The sequence below is a fragment of the Dioscorea cayenensis genome, unplaced genomic scaffold, assembly GCF_009730915.1.
Source record: "Dioscorea cayenensis subsp. rotundata cultivar TDr96_F1 unplaced genomic scaffold, TDr96_F1_v2_PseudoChromosome.rev07_lg8_w22 25.fasta BLBR01001208.1, whole genome shotgun sequence".
Lineage (NCBI taxonomy): Eukaryota > Viridiplantae > Streptophyta > Magnoliopsida > Dioscoreales > Dioscoreaceae > Dioscorea > Dioscorea cayenensis.
In genome coordinates this window covers 45,159-56,793 of record NW_024087599.1, presented here as the reverse complement: position 1 = coordinate 56,793, position 11,635 = coordinate 45,159, and the positions used below count along the sequence as shown (strand labels likewise).

At 40.7% G+C, this 11,635-nt stretch overlaps 1 long non-coding RNA gene across 1 annotated transcript; it reads right to left on the bottom strand.

Annotated features, from left to right (window-relative positions):
* Nucleotides 1-1,724: 1,724 nt before the first annotated feature.
* On the bottom strand, nucleotides 1,725-2,981 carry LOC120255825. Its single transcript, XR_005535110.1, has 3 exons — nucleotides 2,795-2,981; nucleotides 2,629-2,689; nucleotides 1,725-1,822 (listed from the first exon to the last, which is right to left on the bottom strand). It is a non-coding gene; the product is annotated as an uncharacterized LOC120255825 (long non-coding RNA).
* Nucleotides 2,982-11,635: the final 8,654 nt, after the last annotated feature.

The window sequence follows — 11,635 nt, the reverse complement described above, 5'->3', positions numbered from 1 at the left end:
TAGTTTTGACATTGTAATTGAAATGAGAATTACATCACAAGAATGCATGTTCTCAAGTACTATATAAAAGGAATAGTACTTGCTTTGTTCTGGATGGAATACTTTTTGAGAACTGTTGCTGCTAAACTACTTTCCATCAACAATCTTAAATTCAGGTTTGGGTGTTTCTGTAGATACAACTTACTGTATCCATTGATTTCTCTACCCTATAGATCGTGTTTGAAATAAATTAATTTCACTACAGTAAAACTTACAGTTATGCTAGATTAGAGTTTCAATGATCACAATTAAACAAATGAGTACAAACAGCCTGCTGCCTGGTTTTAATAGTCCAAGACTCAAACTCTAACTCTTCTACAATCTGCATGAAGAATAGCCTTTTCAATCTGATCATTGATTGCATCTTTCTCCCCAGATAATTCATACTGCATTTAATAGTAATATATACCCACTTCAAAACACAAACAAAAAGAAGAATGACTTTCAAATGATTTTCAAAATAAATAATAAATAGAATCCATAAGGATGTGACTTAAAATGTAAAAACACAAACAAAAGGATTAAAAAAATAATTTTCTAAAGAAGCTCACAAACCATTGGTGAAATGCAGAATAAATCTGATGAGGTGGAGAGCTAGACCCATTCTGACCCAATGTTTAAGTCTATCCAGATGAACGTACAACAGTCATAAAATATATTAGAAAGCATTATCAACTTTTTCTGTTTGTTTGGTTTTCCAATAGATTAGTGGAAACTGAGAAGATTAAGATATTCAAAGAGACACATACCATTAAATGCACAAGCACATGTCCAAAATGTACTCCAATAATTGTACTTAGGATTTCTAAGAATGAGTTGTATATAGAAAGAACTATCATATCCAGATTCATCTCTAATATCATAGGATTTGATTTTTGTTTTTATCAGTATTATTGTACAAAAATAGATTTTAGAAGCATGAATTTAGCCACACAAATCCTTGTTAGCGGTTAGTTTTAGAAATAAAAACAAAAAGAAATTATCAACCAGAATGTGAAAACTGAATCACTTCAGGGAGATCTGACTACTTAACTCAAGCATTGACCAAAAACATTGCACACACCAACTTATCTCTAAACCTCTTATTCTTTACTCCAATATTGATTTCAAAGTTAAAAAGTATACATTCAATATAACCTATCTCAGCTTTTAAAATCTAAGGTATACACTCATATTATAGCCCCGTGATTGTGTATGCCTAATACTCCTGATGTTGCCCATTATTAAATTTGGAAGTGAAGAACAAAAATTTGCATCTAAAAGATGGCATGTGAGGTTTTTGCATATACTCAGAACTAGTGTAGAAAAACCAAGTCCTCAGGCCTTACTGACTCTGTGAGGTTTTCAGTTCAAGCGTGGAAGCCTGAACATTTTTATTTCATATATACCTCACGTAAGTCACATATGGAGAATTAATATTTTTGGAAAAATACACATTTGAAAGATTCTAATTTTTTTGACGAAAGGCCAAACCTTAAAAGTCCTTCAGGTTCAAATGGAGCTTGACACCATGATGGAGCATCCTTCTTGAATGGTCTCTCATGTGGAGAATTTTTTTCGTATAAGCATGCATCACTTCAATCAACATATAATTTCAGGAAATTATCTGAATATCATGTTGTAAATTGCAAGCACCTTGATAAAAGATTTGTAAATAAAAAGTAACTTCAATCTATACTCAGGCTGAATGTTGATACATATGACTGATTCCAAGTACTTGCCGATCAACATAACCAACAACATTATAAGGTTGATCTAATTTTTCCTCTCATTCCACGTGCCACTGAAATAGCATGAAAAAGAAAAATTAGCACTTTTTTAGTATAGCTGATAACAAAGGCATTGGTATAGAAAAACAGAACAAATAATCATACATATAAAAAAATTACAACAACAAAATATCCATTATTTCATTAAGCACTCTATACAGCTGTGTGCATATTATGTTCAGTGTTATTAATTTTTTTCAATATTATTCGAGTTCAAACTCTAAATGCATAGTTACTTTGTTGATGAAAGAATGCTAGAGATTGATGTCACTAACAACTAAATATAATGAAAAGAATAGGTAAGAGAGAAGCTAAAAGAGGGGAAAAAAATCTCCAACCTATACCAATCATCTAGGACAACAATTATAAAAGTCCATAAAACACAATTTCATAAAAATTCTAGGGAAAAGATCAAAACATAAATCCAAGCATCGAATCTACCAGGAAAACTCCTAGTGCAACATCAATGAAGTTCGAATTATACTCAAGAACCTACTCGTTAAACATACTCAGAAGTTCCAATCAACATAAAGCAAACATCCATAGATGAATTATTTAGGCAAAACACACATACACACACACACACACACACACACAAAACAAAGGAAAAAGAATTGAACATACTACTCTAAAAATCCAAATGCGGCTGATCCACCCACCACATAGACATCATTGGCACAGAAATTAATGAAGCAAATACCAATTGACCAAATTAAGATTGATTATAGTCTAGCATTTTTGTTCACCGAATGTGTTAGTGGACACCAATTATACTAAACAACTTCGAACAAAAGAAAATTCAACAATCTAAATTGCCAACTTGCAAACTCCAAAGAATGAAACGATCCAATTATGCTGCTCTCGTGCTTCTGCTATTGGATCTGGAAGAAAACAAAAAGACAAACCTAAGAAAAAAATCAGATCCAAAAACAAGAAAAACAAGACTAAATCAAAGGAGAATAGAAGCGATAGAGTTGAACATTTACTCGAAGAAAGAGCTCTGATGTTTCACGGTGGACCGAGGATGGGAGAAGATGGGTACAAGAAAGAGCATGATCGGGGCGGTGTTGGAGGCGAGGGCGTTGATGGCGGGGGCTTGAATGGGGCGGTAAGTGGGGGAGGGGACGCGTTGGGCCAGGGGCGTTGGTTGGGGAGGAGCAATGGTGGTGAGGTTGCTATCGGAGTGGCAGAGATGCGGTGGGGAGAGGGAGTGATCATCGGCCTTGAGCGATGGTGATGGTTGCCATCGAGATGGATGGGGTGTGCGATCTGAGAAAGAGGTGAAAGGGTTGCTTGAAGTTACGTTGGGCTGTGGGCCTAGTGGACCTAACCCTTGCAAAGAAATATCATATATATATATATATATATACATTTTTATATAAAAAATATTAAAATTATATTATTTTTTTAGTGGAAATTGTCAAAAAAACTCTAAAGTCAGAAAATTACCAAAAACATCCTCGTTAGCTAGAATCCCTAAAAACCCCTCCTTTTTAAACACTCATGCTTTTTCAAACCCCCAAAAGTCTCAGAATCGGATGCGAATCCGAGATGAGTTTCAAATTTTACGAACAAAAATACCCTGCATTTGTGAAAGTCGTACGCAACCATCTCATGGCGTTCGAGAGGAAGGGGTGGGTTTCCATAGGGAACCCCAAGAGACTAATTTATCGGAGCTCGCTTTACTTGCTTTTTCTCAACTCACGCCTTCGCCTTTTCCATTTCCGGTCGCCTCCGAGTTGTCTCTCACCTGCAGCCTCCCGAATTGGCATTTCATCGCCTTTTTCCCTTTCCACCGCAGATCTCGAAGCGAGAAGTCGCCCGCCAAGAACTAGTTGGCATTTCATCGCTTGCAATCTAAGGTATTGAGTATGGTTTTACGTTAACCTGCTCACATAAAGAAAGATTTTTTTCGGTTTTTGTTTTAGGCTCCTGCTTTTGTTGGAAGATATCAAGTCTCGCAGGGGATTTCTACTGGGTTTTTTTGTTAGTCTTGCAGGAGATTTCTGCTAGGGTTTTGTTTTGTTTTGCATTTTTCAGATGTATACACTATCGAAATAGTTTTTTTCGATTATATGATTTATGTAATATTTATAATGTACATTTCCCTTTCGCTTTCATATGGTTGCAGCTTTTTACAAACGAGGTCGACGCTTAAGAAATGAGATGTTACAGCTTTAAAAATTTGTTGTCTCTGCTTAAGTATTTCCGCCTCTGCTTTAAGAAAATGGGTCTCGCTTTAACATTTGATATCTCTATTTAATAACCGAGAGGTTACCGCTTAAAACCTTATATTTCCGCTTAAACTTTTGTCAATACTCGCATGTCGAATGTGTTGTTATTGTCAGCAGTCTTGTGATTATGGCGGTCAACCTAGTTAATGGGCGATGCTATTTGACACCGGCTAGGAGACCTTAGATGAATTGAAAGATAACATAACCCCTCGACACCGGGAGATTATTCGAAGGACACCGTCATGCAGCTGTTCATCGAGTCGGAAGCTATATACCAAGAGAGGACCCTTCTGATTCTCTTTTTGCAGCAGGTACGATGGTCGCACCAATAAATTCGGGATCGGGGAAAGCCTCGCCGAGTTTTAGGCCCTCGTGATGTGACCCTCGCTCTTGGTCTCGAGATTGCGATGGCGACGCAATCGTGTTTCAGAAGAAGACCCGCCGCTCGAAGGGCTGGATTTATCAAAAACCCACGAGAGACAGCGAGACTCCATCAAGAGCATTTTTGGCGTAACTTGTTCGACTGTAGGGAGAAGAAGATAATTTTGTCAAACTCCCCGATGGTGTACTTTTATGGGTACGACCCTCTTCCCAAATACATCATGCTCTTGCTCCGAATCGGATCGCTGATTACGCCGATGATCTACCGACCCATGGGGGCGATACGCATGGGCGCAGGCGACGTACTAGTCGGCTGCATGGAGGATATTCCCTCAAGTAGCCGCCCGAGTGCAAGATAGATGCGCCGGAAGAAGACCAACATAGTGGTACATTAAGGGTTGCTAGGTCGCGCTTAACTTCGCGGTTTTTTTACGAAAGTGACCGAACGGGGAAGAAAGTCCGCTTTGGCAAGGTCCCAAGGATGCTGTGCTACGGTGAAAGTACTTACCGGAAGCAAACGACGATAGAAACCAGCTTGTCATCACTCGATGGGAAAGAGGTAATAAATCATGGACAATGTTTAACATAAGTCTTTAATGTTTAAACATATTATTTAGTGTTTAACTTTAGCATTTGCCGTTTAAAACTTATTCATACCGGGTTTAAATATTTTGTTCTCCGCTTAAATATATTCTATAATGTTTAAATATATAACCAACTGCTTAAATATAGTTTTTACAGCTTTAAAATGAATCGATTTCACTGACATTGTTTGGTTTACATATGTTAGTTTCTGAAATGGTTCCTGCTAACGTCGAAGAAGAAATATTTATCGGGGCCAACCGACCTGGATGGATGCTATCGCTCCCCGAACCACTTGCTCAGGCGCGATGACGAGAGGCGCCTCTCATCGCGGCGCCGACGCAGCTTCTCCTACTTCCACCCCACCACGCCACGACGCAATCCTCGACGCGAGAAGTCCTCCCCACCCCGGCAGATCGCAACAACCCCCTACCACGACAACGATAGCCCCCGATCAGGGCGACTCCCGACCATACGGCACTTTCCAACCGGCGACATTAGGCGAAGATGTCACCGCGAACTCTTACGCAGCGCGCATGATATTGACGACCGAAGTTTCTCGACTTGTCGCCGTGTTGAGGCAATCGAGGCATCGTTCACAACCGATCGCGCCATCCCTCCAAAGAATCGAAGCACCGGACGAACGAGGCGCCGGAATTTGGCGACGACGACATCATCGTGAAGGTCATTCCAAGACGGCCACATTCAAGAGACTTGCGAAAAAGAGGAGAACAATATCGCCTCGTCTCCACCGCCGACCGACGATGAACAATAGCAACACCATCGGGCGACCGATGTCATATCGAGATTGTCGCCGTTGATGACATGGCCATGATGTTGGAGGACATAGTCGATGATGTGGCCGCTCGCGGTCGAGAAGGTCGCCAACTCTCTTTTTAATGATCGATGGACCGCTGGAACCGGGCTGTCTGAGATTAGGGCATCAAAGATGGACACAATCTCGCGGATCAAGAATAAGCTAAGGGTGTGTCTCCCAATGACGTTGCCGCCATGGCCACGGTTGAGAAGATCGTCTGAATCTGCTGTCGCGGGCCGTGGTCGCGGGCCGATGCATCGCGAACGGCAGACACAATCCCACCACAAATACAACCATGTAAGGATGTGTCTGCGGTTGATGTTGTCGCCGTCGTCTCGCGATCGCCGTGCACAATCCCACAACAAGAACAACCATGTAAGGATGTGTCCGCAGCTGATGCTCGTCGCAGCTCGCCCTCGCGATCGAAGGAAGATGTCACTAGTGCTCGAACACCGTGAAGGTGCAATGGCAAAGGGCTCTGCTGAAGACCCCCGAAATGAGCAACGAGAGAGATGATCAAGGCCAATCAACAATGGGACCAGACGTGCTCGAAAAAGCTTTTATTCCCAAAAATGGGTCGCCTGTCTCGTCTTTAACAACATGAAAGCGAGGAGTTGATGAGGATCTTCCTCAACTCGCTCTATGGACGGGTAAGTCTTAAGTTTTTTTATGATAGTGTTTAAAGTTTTTATTATAGTGTTTAACGATTTTCTAATGGTGTTTAATGTCTTTATGTTATCATTTAATTTTTTTCTACTTAACGCTTTAATTATATATAATATCATTTAACAATTGATAATATCATTTAAACATTTACAATATGGTCTTATTATATCTCATATCGCTTAACCTCAGATCACATGATGGAAGAATGACGTCACAAGACCACACGGACAAATCAGTACATGCACGCTGAGGGGAAGGAGATGGTCACGATGATGTGATGGACGCCACGTATGCATTATACAAAAGTCGCTGAGCAAAAGAGCCATATCCTTACAAGAAGCGCGCTCCATCACCAGATCGCGGCGCTTTTTATGTCAAAGCGTGACGGCGCATATGAAATAATTATGGCTATGGTCGGGATGTCTGCGCAACCCGCATCGAAGTTCAAATTGTCATCCTCCCGATAATCATGAATGGCCACTTCCATGTCGCCGCCCCTCGACAATGATAAACAAGAATACAGTGCATTATTCTTCATGTCCCGGGTCACGAGTAAAGACGCGTTGGACATGGTAAGATCTTTAATTATGTCTGATTAATAGTGTTTGGTATTTAATCGAGTATTCTAATCTCAACTCTGCATATCTCGACAGATGGAATCTATTCGACAATTGTGTCGATATGCGCTCAGCGAGTCACGACAGAAAGTACCCACTGCAGCTACTACATAGAAACCCCACGCGAGAAACAAGGAAGCGCCGATTGCGCCTGCTCACATCACGCGGTTTATCGAGCAATTACTTTGAGGGTGAGAAGTTATGGCTACCGCATGACGGGATATTCCTTACCTCGATTAAGATATGTTACCCGTGATACTTAGGAGGGAGGGCGTGCGTCCATGACAAAGGGGGTCGCCACAAGCGGGTTAAGATTTGATGACCCAAGAACATGTCTTGTATATCTCAATGTCAATTTTGTTTTCGAACGTAAACTCGGACATTCAATTCATTGTTTTCGCTTTCGAATAACATGACTTGTATATCTCAATGTAAATTTTGTTTGTTTTTCAATTGTAAGGCAGGTTAAATTCCATTCGGCTTTCATTTCATTGTTTAATTTACGTTGTAATTGTGTACATTTCCGCTTAATTGTTTAAATATACCATATATCGCTTTAAAACATCGGTTGAAATATTTCAAATTACAGCAGATCCGTTTAAAATAACAATGTCTCCTGCTTTAAATACATTCAATTCGTCTGTAAAGAGTAAGAGTTTAAATATGGAAAGTTGCCCATCATCACACAATGTTTCCCTGTCATCGTCGGGCTTTATTTACAATGCCTAGTCGGGCCACGAGCTTTCATTACTAAAGATCGTCGATCGTGACCGGATCCATCGGCAGTGAGCTGCAATGTAACTCGCGGACATCAAACGCCATGACTCGATCCTCTTTTCGCTCTAGGCCGCCCAGTCGCCTTCTCGCCACAGTCGTCATGCAAACGAAGCTCACGATTTCCCTCAAGGCCCGTCATCGTCGGGTATGGGAATATAGCTTCCTTAGTACGTCGGCTTGTAATTGTCGACGGTGAAGTACCCCTAATAAATCGATGTACGCTGGTGTCTGCATGCATTATTAGCAGCAAGCGTGTTTGCAAGGGATACCATAAACTTAGCACCTTCGACATGAACAAGTTCGATGGCGAGATCTACGAAGTTGCTCGTGACCGGGTCGATCACTTCGTAACGATCATCGACACAATGACCAACACGAAGATTTCGGCTATCCTCAACAATGATCTCTACCTTCGAATGTATGTCTGGGCATAAGTAGGTCTCCCATTTGTTACGCTGCTCACGCCCGGTTACATAACATCGCATCAACTCGAACACGGCAAATAAGGTTAAACAAAGACGATGATGGTTAAATAATTCAGTAAAACATGTTTAAACATTATTGTAAATATTTAAACGAAAGGATTAATATTTAAAGTCGACAAGTGTAATTAAACAAAGATTGAGAATGTTTAAAGGGTAACACTAAATGTTAAGTGTAAACCAACATTCGCAGACCTTATAGAGTCAACCATTTTCGTCACCGGTAAATGACGAGCTTCCTTGATCCAAGCATTGAACGACTCCGCGACGTTTGAATACATCTCACTCCAACGATCACCTCTGAACAGATAATTCGACCAATGTGCCATATCCGATTTATTAATCAACTAGTGATGAGCTTCGGGTGATGTGGCCTGCAGTTCATTCACGGTATCATCGAAATCTTTAGCCGTAGATGCCCACGCAATGCGGAAGCATAGACCAAGCACTCCTCCCTCAATGCCTTCCCAAGTCCGACATTGGCTTTTCATAAAATTGGCCTCAAAATGTTGAAGAGCAGTATGCATGTGGCGAAGAAGGGAAGACTCTGCAATTGTGCTCACGAGGCCCTTGGACCTGTCCGACACGAAAAGTAATTATCTCATGATAATCTCCATCCTCGTATAAAGCATCGCCTAACTTAGATATGAACCAAGTCCAATTGGCATCGGTCTCGTTATCGACTATACCGAAGGCCACGTGGAAAAAACCATTATTTCCATCTTTCCCTGTGGCACCCAGTAATGTACCCCGATATTTTCCAAGGAGGTGGGTACCATCGAGAAACTAGCTGCCTCGCAAGCCCTCTTGAATCCCACAATACACGCTACCGAAGAAAAAGAATGCACGCTTAAAACCGATCACCGCCTCTTTCCACGATCGCAACGCTGCCGGGATTTGTCTCAGCCACCTTATCCACATACCAAAGCAAACAATCGTAGCTGGAGATGTCACTGCCGTCGAGGACCACCCGGGCATGCTCTTTTCCTAACCAAGCCTGCTTGTATGGTATGTGGACACCATGTTCCCGCAACATGTCCTTCTGAATGTCGATGGCCTTGTACAAGGGACGGTCCTTGAGCTTCTGAATCACTCATGCGCTAACCCATTTTTTGGACGCTTTCGGATGTGACACCGAACCTATGCCACCACCGCAAGTGTGTGACGGGTTGATTGTCTTGATTCTGAAAGTATTTTTGTTATACTCTTTTGATGCATGAAGGCGCCAATGACAACCATCGGCAGCGCATTCCACAGTCACCCGATATTTTTCATTCTTTATGAATTTGAAGTCAAAATTCCTTTTGATTGCATGATTTCGAAGTACATCCCTGAAATGTTCGACACCGTCAAAGCGTTGTCCAATATCCAATGACAGCACTTCAGAATGATCTGACGAGGAAGAAAGACATCCCACACCGTCAGGGTCACCATGGGGATGAACGGGAGGACTCGCAGAATCTGAATTCCTGCCAACACTTCAGTCAAATGAAAAGATCAATATGTTAAGCGGAGAATATAATGTTTAAGTGATAATGACAATATTTAAACGTTAAATTAAATACTTAAGCAGTTAACTAATAACGTAAACGACTAATACAAGATGTTAACTAGTGACGGACATATTTAAACACTAATGACCCCAGACAACTGGAACAATTAAAAGAGAAGGAACTTACAACGAGTAAAACTCGTTTCCATTAGGATTCGGTAATGGCACATTTTCTGTCTCGACGACAAGATCAACTACATCACACTTGAAGATGGAGTGCACGTGACACATCCGCTGGAAGTCAACATCGTTTTCTATTGGGCAAACCGTTTTATATCCATCTGGTGTGATGAACTTAACCCTGACAAGAGAAACTTCGAGACCCCATCACTCACATATCTCAGCTAACACCAACTCCCAAGAAGTCTGAGCCGTGAACATTAGCACTCTTCCCTCCTCGTTAAATCTAGCAATACCACAAAAACTCTCCATAATATATCGGCCAAAAACCAAATTGTACAAACCAAATGAAATGAAGAACAAAAATAAGCCGAAGAAGAAGAAGAAGAAGAAGATGTAAACAACAAACAGCAGTCAGATAGGCAAACAAAAAAAGTGCATATATATATATCACTGTCGCGATGAAGACAAAAAAGTGCATAGAGGTTAGACTAGACGTGATGTGATTGGGCGGTATTTTTCCCTCCATCCCAAGGGCAAAAAAGGAAAAATATATGCCACTGTCGCGATGAAGACGTATTGTCATCGCTCGACATGAGTATCTGTTTAAACGTCAAGCTTTTTATGTTTAAACAGATACATATAGTGTTTAACATAACGATTACCGGTTTAAATAAAGTCTATATCATGTAAATAATACGTAAAATGTTTAAATATAGTGATTTAACTGTTTAAAATATATGTTATTGTTTAAATTGAATGCTTTCACTGACATCGCGTTGAAGATGGGTACCTCCTGGGTCATTGTTTAAACATCTTTACGTATTTTCTTAAACACCGTTGTCATTGTTTAAAGAGTAACTTGAGTATTGTTTAACTTTTTCTATTGTTTACAATGACGTTCTTTTGTTTCCCACATTGTTTTTACTAGGTCTCTGTTTAAATTTCAGAAGTTCACATTCAAATAAAACATTCGTTTACAACATTTACAAAACATTTACAACATTTACAACATTTACAACATTTACCACATTTACAACGTCCTCTCGGACTTTGGACACTCACGACTCGACCCTCGTATAACGAAACAAGTGTCTGTACATTCGAATGCTCACAGCGGTTGCATAACATGCGCATCAACTTGAACCTGCACAACGTACAACATTAAAAAAAAGGTTAAACAAACACATTCATGAAAACGACTATTAATCAATGTGTCATGGTCGGACTTAAGCGAAGGTACTGATATTTAAACACAGAACGTAATAGTTGTATACTGACGTAATGTTCTTAAACGGTAACAAAAAGTCTCAAGTGATAAATATCAACCCTGTCTTAAAGGATGTTTCCTGATCTCCCTTCTCTAGAGAATCCTCCTCAATCACAAAATACGTGAAAACTTTCTTTTCTTACCCAAGTCGAAATGCTCGCTTAATTGCTTGCCCGTCATCCACCGCTGGAGAATCCTCTGCATTCAGGCAATTATGCGAGCATTTCGCCTTGGGCAGGAAAAGATAGTTTAACTTGTTGCGTGATTACGGCTGATTGATTCTCAAGATAAGGAAGAAGGTTCACGAAACATCCTTTCAGATAGAGTGG